We start from the raw sequence: 9,654 nt of genomic DNA on the forward strand, positions 1-9,654 counted from the left end.
GTGCGTAATTAGCATTTGAATCAAATTTCTTGTAGAAGTAAAAAACACAAATTAATGTATTTGACAACTTTATTCAGGAGCACAGTCTATATTATCCGACGTAAATAACTTCGAGATTTATGTGGAAGTTTACTCTGCTGCTCGATCTATGCTAATCGATGTTCCAGTATATTTCATATTTATATTTATTCGTGAGGCCTCGTCATCGTTTATATTCACTAAAAGCACAGTCGCCTAAATATTTTATATGGCGAAAAAATTGCGAAAATTGGGGGAAATAATATATTATTTTAGAATCTTAAGAGGTTGCTTGCAAATTTATCTCTAAAATGAAAAGTGTATGACGATCTATAACGAATATATACATCCATCATGTGTGCAGATACGACGGCGACTATATAGGGTCTGCCATGAGTGCACTTTGTATGCCCTGCGTGCACCCAGGAGGTCCTCCTGAGCGGTGTTTAGACGTACCGGGAAAATCTTATCTGATTCAGGATCAATTCATCGGTTACACTCCCCTGTCACCAGTGATTCTTTTTTGCTGACATTCTGAAAAAGTATTGTGTAGTCCCTGTGTAAGTGTTGACTCTCAACTTGCACATGTGGTTTTTTAACACTCCCTGGACTTCTGCAAAAACAGAAAGTCACAGGACATTCCGACAAAAAGTCACAGGACAAAAAGTCAAACACATGTCAAACTCAGGCATAAAGTAACAAAGTTATAGGACAAAAAGTCACAAACAATTTGTTGACAATTGATTGAATATAAATGAAAAAAGATTTTGAAATATCTTCTTTTTATTACATATATTCATTTTTAATTTTAGGAAATTGTTCATAATATAAAAAAGAAGATGTGGTATGATTGCCAATGAGACAACTGTCCACAAGAGACCAAAATGACACAGACATTAACAACTAGAGGTCTTTACGGCCTTCAACCATAAGCCAATATAAAGAAGGTATGGTATGATTGCCAATGAGACAACTGTCCACAAGAGACCAAAATGACACAGACATTAACAACCATAGGTCACCAAACAGCCTTCAACAATGAGCAAAGCCCGAGGTAAAGCCCATACCGCATAGTCAGCTGTAAAAGGCAATCATACTATATCTTTTTTTTTATATTTACATGTTAAAAAATGCGTGCAAATGTAATCAAAAGCTGCACACAAACGTAATGATTTTTGTGCGCAAATGTAATGGTAATGTGCGCAAACCTAATGCACTGATTTATTTGTTTTTAATAAATTTTAATTTAAAGTTGCTACATCATGTTCATGTATAAAACAAAATACGAAAAATACAAAAAGAGTGTTTTCTTGTTCAAAGAAAAATAATCTCAAAACTAAATTGTGACTTTTTGTCCTGTGACAGTGTGTGACTTTTTGACTGTGACTTTCTGTCCTGCATTCAGATTGAATAGGGGAGTTTGGTTGACCCCCCTCCCTCTATCTGAGACTACTATCTCAGTGATGAGCTTTATGTTTCATGTACAAATGTATTGTGCTTGTCATATATATGTATGTCGGATAAAAGCTCTACAGACCTTTAATATGTTGTATTGTTATATGTATAACCGACAATAAATAAATAGCCCCTAACAAGTAAGAATTAGGTTACTTCTTTTTGTTTTGACATCTTGCATGGGTTTTTATAGCCCCGTATTAAAATTATGCCCCCACTTTAAAAAAGGGGGGGTATACTGTTTTACCCCTGTCTGTCCATCCATCCTTGCGTCAGTCAGTCCGTCCGATGAATATTTTTCGTCCCATTTTCCTTAGGAACTACAATAGAAGGATTTCTGAAATTTGGTTTCAGGGTTAAATAAGTCAGCTATACCGTGTGATGCATTTTCAGATTCATCACTCGACAACTTCCTGTTTTCCCAACACTTGTATGATTTTACACATGATAGCCAAGTTGAAAGTTGAAAACTAACAACCTAATTTATGTACAAAAAAATTGAAAAACAGATATGTTACACATAAACAAACGACAATCACTGAATTATGGGATCCTGACTTGGAACAGGCACAACCATAACAAATTGGCAGGGTATAAGGAACTTTGAAAATATTTAGTTTTTGTGGTTTGGTCAATTTTCAGGATACTGTAAGCAATAAGGCCCCTTTATTTAGTGAATGAAATAATTGTAAGATGCACTTAGCTGTCTGTCATATTTTATATGCACTTGACCTCATTTTCATGCATGGTTCATTGGTCAATGAAACACTGCATTGTTTTGTCAGTTTATCATATGTTTAAAGTTACAGGTAGATTATATTTGGTAGATATGAAACAATTGTAAGGTGTGCATGTCTGAATGGCAGATTCATATATAAACCATGACCGCATTTTATTGTTCTTTGGTCAATGATAAGTTTTCTTGGTTTTGTCATTTTATCAGGCCACATTTAAAAGAATGTCTGTTTCCCCTCCCCGGGTCTACCCTTTGTAAACAGACCAGGAAGGCAGGTTTTTTTTAGCTCACCTGACCTGAAAGGTCAAGTGAGCTTTTCTCATCACTTGGCGTTCGTCGTCTGTCGTCCTGCGTCCGTCGTCTGTAAACTTTTACAAAAATCTTCTCCTCTGAAACTACTTGGCCAAATTCTACCAAACTTGGCCACAATCATCCTTGGGGTATCTAGTTTAAAAAATGTGTGGCGTGACCTGTCAAACCAACCAAGATGGCCGCCATGGCTAAAAATAGAACATAGGGGTAAAATGCAGTTTTTGGCTTATAACTCAAAAACCAAAGCATTTAGAGCAAATCTGACATGGGGTAAAATTGTTGATCAGGTCAAGATCTATCTGCCCTGAAATTTTCAGACGAATCGGACAACCTGTTGATGGGTTGCTGCCTGTGAAATGGTTATTTTAAGGAAATTTTGCAGTTTTTGGTTATTATCTTGAATACTATTATAGATAGAGATAAACTGTAAAAGCAATAATGTTCAGCAAAGTAAGACCTACAAATAAGTCAACATGATCAAAATTGTCAGTCGACCCCTTAAGGAGTTATTGCTCTTTATAGTCAATTTTTAACAACTTTTCATAATTTTTTGTAACTTTTTAAAAATCTTCTTCTCTGAAACTACTTTGCCAAATTTAACCAAACTTGGCCACAATTATCATTGTGGTTTGTAGTTTAAAAAATGTGTCCGATGACTCAGCCTACCAAACAAAATGGCCGACATGGCTAAAATTAGAACATAGTGGTAAAATGCAGGTTTTGCTTTATATCTTTGAAACTAAGACATTTAGGGCAAATCTTTCAAGATTTAAATGTCCATCAGAATAAGATATATCCCCTCACAAATTTTCAGTTGAATTGGACAACCTGTTGTTGGGTTGCTGCCCTAAAATTGGTGATTTTAAGGTAATTTTGCAGTTTTTGGTTATTATCTTGAATACTATTATAGATAGAGATAAACTGTAGACAGCAATAATGTTCAGCAAAGTAAGATCTACAAATAAGTCAGCATGATCAAAATTGTTAGAGGACCCCTTAAGGAGTTATTGCCCTTTATAGTCAATATTGAACAACTTTTCGTCATTTTTGTAACTTGTATAAAAATCATTTCTAAAACTACTTGGCCAAATTTAACCAAACTTGGCCACAATCATAATACTAGGGTATCTATTTAAAAAAAAAAGTGTCTAATGACCCCGCCTACCAACGAAGATGGCCGACATCAGTAAACACATTAACAGATGAGCGACACAGGCTCTTGAGAGCCTGTAGTTTTTTTTAACTGGATGTGATTGTCATAGCATGGTCACATGAATGGTTTGACTTGTCCAGTCCAGGCCACTTATCAGTTGTTTGTGCTCAATTTGAGTGTATTTATTTAGATTATCAATCCTTCTGCTTTCAAGCACTTTCCAAAAATGGAAACAAATTATTTTCAGGAAAAAAATAATTTCGATTTTTTTGTGGAAAATAATTTTTTGACCCAGGCACTTATTTTTGACCCGTGTGGGGGGAGGGGAAACAAACATATTTTTAATTTTGGCCTTAGATTTTTTAAGCATAGGTCTACTTGTTGTATGGAATGACTACAAGGTATCATATAAAAAAAGATGTCTGCCTGCCAAGGTTAATTTTACTGTGACCTCATATTCATAGAATAATGATAATATTCATGATATTGAACAGCAAGAATGATGAGTAAGTTGATGTTATATACAAATAAGACAAAATTTTAAGTTGCCTACTAATTATGTAATACATGTAGTAGTTATTTTTGTCATTAAATGATGTTTACCCTTTTATGTGTAGGGCAAGAACATGAAAGATAAAGGGGAAACTATAAACAGAAGAAATTATCAACAAAATAAGATTTACAGAGGTCAACAAAGCCTAAATGGTAAGTCCACTGTTATAAAAAATTTTGTCCTTGAATAATAATTAAATATTTATTAAAATAAGATGTGGTATGATGAAAGAGAAAACTATCCATCAGAGTTCAATTTAGTGGATGTAAGCATTGTAATTACTTATTAGAGGCCATTGATGACCTGTAAGTAATGAGAAAACCCATACCCTATACATGTTATAGTAATCTATAAAAGTCAACACTAACCAAATTTGAAACAGAGCATCAATTCAAACGTCAAATATACCAGACTAATTTATAAAAACAAAAAATTATGAAAAATAAAAATGACAGGTATGAACCAACATCAACCACTGAACTATGTACAAGCTCCTGATATTAGACAGGTATAATATGGCTGGGTTGATATAAAAATAAGAAACACTTAGCAGTCTGATTTCCAATGAGACATTTCTCCAATAGAGATCAAATGACATTTAAGGAGGCTCTAGGGTATAACAATTTCAGAAAAATGTTTTAATATTTTTTTTTCATAACTCAATTTATTTATATCTTTATCATATGGTACACCAAATCATTCAAAACAATCAATTCGGTTTGGCCCCAGATGACTTTTAAAATGCATATATCATTGAAAAAGCTCCAAATTATCTCCCTTTGGTGCAAAAAAGCCATTTTTTGGCATTAAAAATGTAATATCTTATTTAACTCATCGGTGGCCTATATTTTTTATTATAATTTTAAATAAGCTGTACTTTAACTAAACTATTATAAAATTTAAGCGATTTCTGTAATTTAGTACTTGAATATTTAAATGAAAGTTTATCATATTAATCATAAACATGATAAAATAGCCATTTTATTGATCTCTTCACTGATAATTTTTGAGTTTGTGTATTTGTAGGTCAGAAATCTGGATTTTCATGGTCATCATTCACAGATCAATACTGAACGGAAAACTTAAAGCTGATATTTTTCTCCATAGTGCAACTTTTTTTATTAATTTGAAATGGAACATGTTTTTTCCTACATTTATTTGAAAGAGGAAATTTCAACATGATGACTATAAACAAAAAGGAGTCATATCATCACGATCATTGATGCACAAGAACTTGATCATATAAATACAACAATGTAATTATCAATTGAAAGATGGAACGAATGAACAAGATATTAGAATGTTGTTGTCCAAATAAACTTGCTTTGTCTTCTCATTTGAATCTCTCCATTCAATAAAGATGTACAGAGGAAGATCTTTGAAGAACAGATTGAAAAAATGTTTTGTCTAAGAATTGCAGGAATATTCTAGTGAATGAAATTATTTATTGACTTCACTCTTATATAGTGGACTGAATAATTGTACATAGCAAGCTGTGAATAAAGAAAGCAAAAACTTTAACAAAAAGTGTTTATATTATAAATTTGCAATTATAAGCATACTATTATGTACACCACAAAGTTATATATAATTCAAATTGTTTGCCTATACAAGTATTGCAATGAACCTATAACAAAGAAAATCTTACCTCATGAAAAGAGTGAACTATTCAGTCAGAATATGAAATATTTTTTCAGTTCTATTTTTCATAATAGAATAAACAAGACAAAGATTTCAAAACAATATTTTTTCATTTATTTAGAAATTTCATCATTTTGTTTCAGTGAAAGGACTTTATTCTTTGACTGTAAAATATTATTATTATACATTCCAAAATAAGAATAATATTTATTGTCATATAAACAAATAAAAAACATGTTTGTGACAAAATTTAAAAAAAATTATATATATGTATATATAAAAAATATAAAAAAAACTCGTATACATTTAAAACATTTTACTACCAAACAGCATTCATTGTAACAAACACATAACTTTATATTTATATATATATATTTATAATTTTAATCCCATAGGATTTTATTTTGTCCCATGGGATATTAAAAATCCCATGGGATAATTATAGTCCCATGGGATTTTTTTTGTCCCATGGGACAACAAATATCCCATGGGACTACAATAATCCCATGGGACCAAAAAAAATCCCATGGGATTTAACCTATGGGATAATGGTAAATCCCATGGGATTTTGCCCTGTCCCATGGGATATTGAAAATCCCATGTTTTTATAATTCAAATTGCAAAATAAATATGAAAGTAACAGTATAAAACCAATGAAATTATTGAATCCCATGTAATTCCGCACATTTTGGTTATATACATGATATTGTAGCTCTTGTTTGAGGCGGCGGCGGATTTGCAAATGAGTGTTTTGCAAATTAAAAGTGTCCAGTGTTTATAGTTCCGTAACTTTCTACCCAGTCGTATAGACGAATCATCGACAGGTGCGTACATTTTTTTAAATCAATATTTCTGGTATGTTCCAATCTTTCCTTCACTATTGACATCGAGTATATATTACATTTTCCCAAAGTCAACCTTAGAAAAAATATTTAAATAGATTGTAATTTCATCAAATCTTATTTTTTGGGTATTATTTATATTTTTATTTTACACCAGAAATGTTATTTATAAACAAGCGTATGAGTTTAGTTATGACAAGTAAGACAGAGTTGTATATTATAAAAAAAAAAAAAAATATTCTATATTCTATTATACATCTGATAGTTCAAAATGGAAAGTTATAAGTTATCGGCCGTGTACACTGTGTTATGATATTGTAATTATTGTATTTATTTTGTTGGCCTAATTCGTGTTGTATGGCCTGATAGTTGTTTACAGAATAATCTTAGAACTGTGCAGTTTAGAAATTACTGGAACAATTACAGAATGTTTGGAACTTTCCAGAATGATCCTAATAAAAGATGCGTTATATAAACTTCTACATTTGACTAGAAACTTCCATTGTAACTTTCTAGGATGTTCCGGTATAGATTGTTCTAGAATTTTCCTTGACAATTATATATATACAGACACTAAAGTTAAACGCTCACTCTTGGATTTGGACTTAGACATCGATAGACATTATTATTCATAGCATTTGGATTGACATTTTTATTCTGCAAACAACATCATACTGGATTGTGACCGTAATATTCAGATTGGATTCCGAAAGATATCCGGATACAGATAAAGATAAAAGATTGGACTCATATTTTGACAGTTAATTTGCCAGTAATATTTGTGTAATACTTCTTGTAAACTTTTGTATAATAAATATTGTTAAATTTTATTGTTGATTTGTGTCTTTTGTTGGCTACAATTTAAAGCGATTTCTGGCCGTAACAGAAATTGGGGGCTCGTCCGGGATACTGAATTATATTATTCAAAATTTGTTTAGTAATTTTAATATAACTAGCCAACAAAATTCTACAAAATGGCATTTGATGCCGGTAAATTTTTGAAAACGCCGACCTGGATGTCATGGGCAAGACCAATAATAAGAGTCAGTCCAGTTATAATATGTCTAGTCCAAAATTTGATACTTTTGAGAAGAAGTCACTGATTTGTGCTTATTGTAAGAAAAATGGTCACCTGATGGCTGATTGTTTTAGACTCCAGAAGAAGAATGAACGAGATAATAAGCCGAAGTCCAGTGCTTGTACAACACCTTATATTACCAGTATGCTGGAATGTCCTGCGAGTCAGGCTTTTAAGTCCAGTTTTTGTGATTACATGGAGGAATATAAACCCTTTATGTCTGATGGGTTTATTTCTATTGTTGATGATACCACTCTTCAGCCTATTAAGATTTTACGGGACACTGGTGCTTCTCAGTCTTTATTGTTAGAAGGTGTGTTGCCTTTGTCTGAGAAGACTTCTGTTGGTGCCTCCGTTTTGTTACAAGGTGTAGAGTTAGGTTGTATAGATGTTCCTCTCCATCGTATTTATCTGAAGTCAGATTTGATAACTGGACCAGTTATTGTGGGTGTTCGTCCTAATCTCCCTATTGAGGGTGTTACATTATTGCTAGGAAATGATCTAGCTAGGAACAAAGTGGTTGCTGAACCAATTGTTACCAGTGAACCGGTGGTGGATGTTAAATTACCTGAAGATGATGCTGAATTGTATCCAGCTTGTGTTGTCACTAGGGCGATGGCTAGAAAACAACAAGATGAGGATTTGCAAGAAAACCAGTTTGATTACATGGACCTTTCTGACACTTTCCTAGCCGACATTGAAGGTCCTGGTAGCTCAGAAAAGGCCACAATAAGACCACCTTATGATAACAAAAATGTAATTATGCCATGGCCAGACGTAAACAGCCATTCATTAAACAGAAAGAACTTTTTGGAAGAACAAAATAAAGACCCTGAGGTTCTTCAGCTCTGCAAGAGGGCTCAACCACAGGAGGAAGCAGACAAAGTGGCTGAATGCTATTTCCATCAGGACGGCATTTTAATGAGGAAGTGGAGGCCTCCTAATGCTACCCCAGAGGAGGAATGGAGAGTGGTATACCAAGTGGTGGTGCCTAAAGTTTATAGGCAAGAAATTATTGGTATTGCCCATGACACCCCCTTGGCTGGACACTTAGGTATAAGGAAGACTTGCCTTAAGATCTTGCAGCATTTCTACTGGCCCAGACTTCGAAATGATGTCGCAGAATACTGCAAATCATGCCATATATGCCAGGTTGTTGGTAAGCCTAACCAGAAAATACCACCAGCACCACTTCTGCCTATTCCAGCCTTTGACGAACCCTTCAGCAGAGTTCTAATTGACTGCGTTGGACCTTTACCAAAGACCAAAACTGGAAATGCGTATTTATTGACAATCATGTGTACATCCACACGCTTTCCTGAGGCTATTCCGCTAAGAAATATCAAGACACCTACTATTGTCAAAGCTTTTATCAAATTTTTCACGTTAGTAGGACTTCCTATGTCTATACAGTCCGACCAGGGATCAAATTTCATGTCAGGTCTATTTCAGCAAGTCGTGTACCAGTTAGGGATTGCTCAGTATAGATCAAGTGCGTACCATCCAGAATCTCAAGGTGCCTTAGAACGTTTTCATCAAACATTGAAGAACATGATTAGAACCTTTTGTCTTCAATTTGACAGAGACTGGGATGATGGAGTTCACTTTCTACTTTTTGCAGTCCGAGAGGCTGTGCAAGAATCCCTTGGATTTAGTCCCTTTGAGTTGGTATTTGGCCATACTGTAAGGGGGCCGTTAAAATTGATTAAGGAAAAGTGGCTTACTGAACATAATGACTTGAATCTTTTAGACTATGTATCTAGATTTAAAGAAAAATTGTACACTGCTTGTCAAATTGCTCAGAAAAACTTAAAAAATGTACAGAACAAGATGAAAATATGGTATGATAAAGATGCCAGGGACAGA

The 9,654-nt window shown here is 33.6% G+C and overlaps 1 long non-coding RNA gene across 1 annotated transcript; it reads left to right on the forward strand.

Moving 5' to 3' along the window:
• Nucleotides 1-452: 452 nt before the first annotated feature.
• LOC143047469 (uncharacterized) lies at nt 453-5,970 on the forward strand. Its single transcript, XR_012969570.1, has 3 exons — nt 453-578; nt 4,292-4,379; nt 5,254-5,970. It is a non-coding gene; the product is annotated as an uncharacterized LOC143047469 (long non-coding RNA).
• Nucleotides 5,971-9,654: the final 3,684 nt, after the last annotated feature.

This window comes from Mytilus galloprovincialis, chromosome 10 (genome assembly GCF_965363235.1).
Source record: "Mytilus galloprovincialis chromosome 10, xbMytGall1.hap1.1, whole genome shotgun sequence".
Classification (NCBI taxonomy): domain Eukaryota; kingdom Metazoa; phylum Mollusca; class Bivalvia; order Mytilida; family Mytilidae; genus Mytilus; species Mytilus galloprovincialis.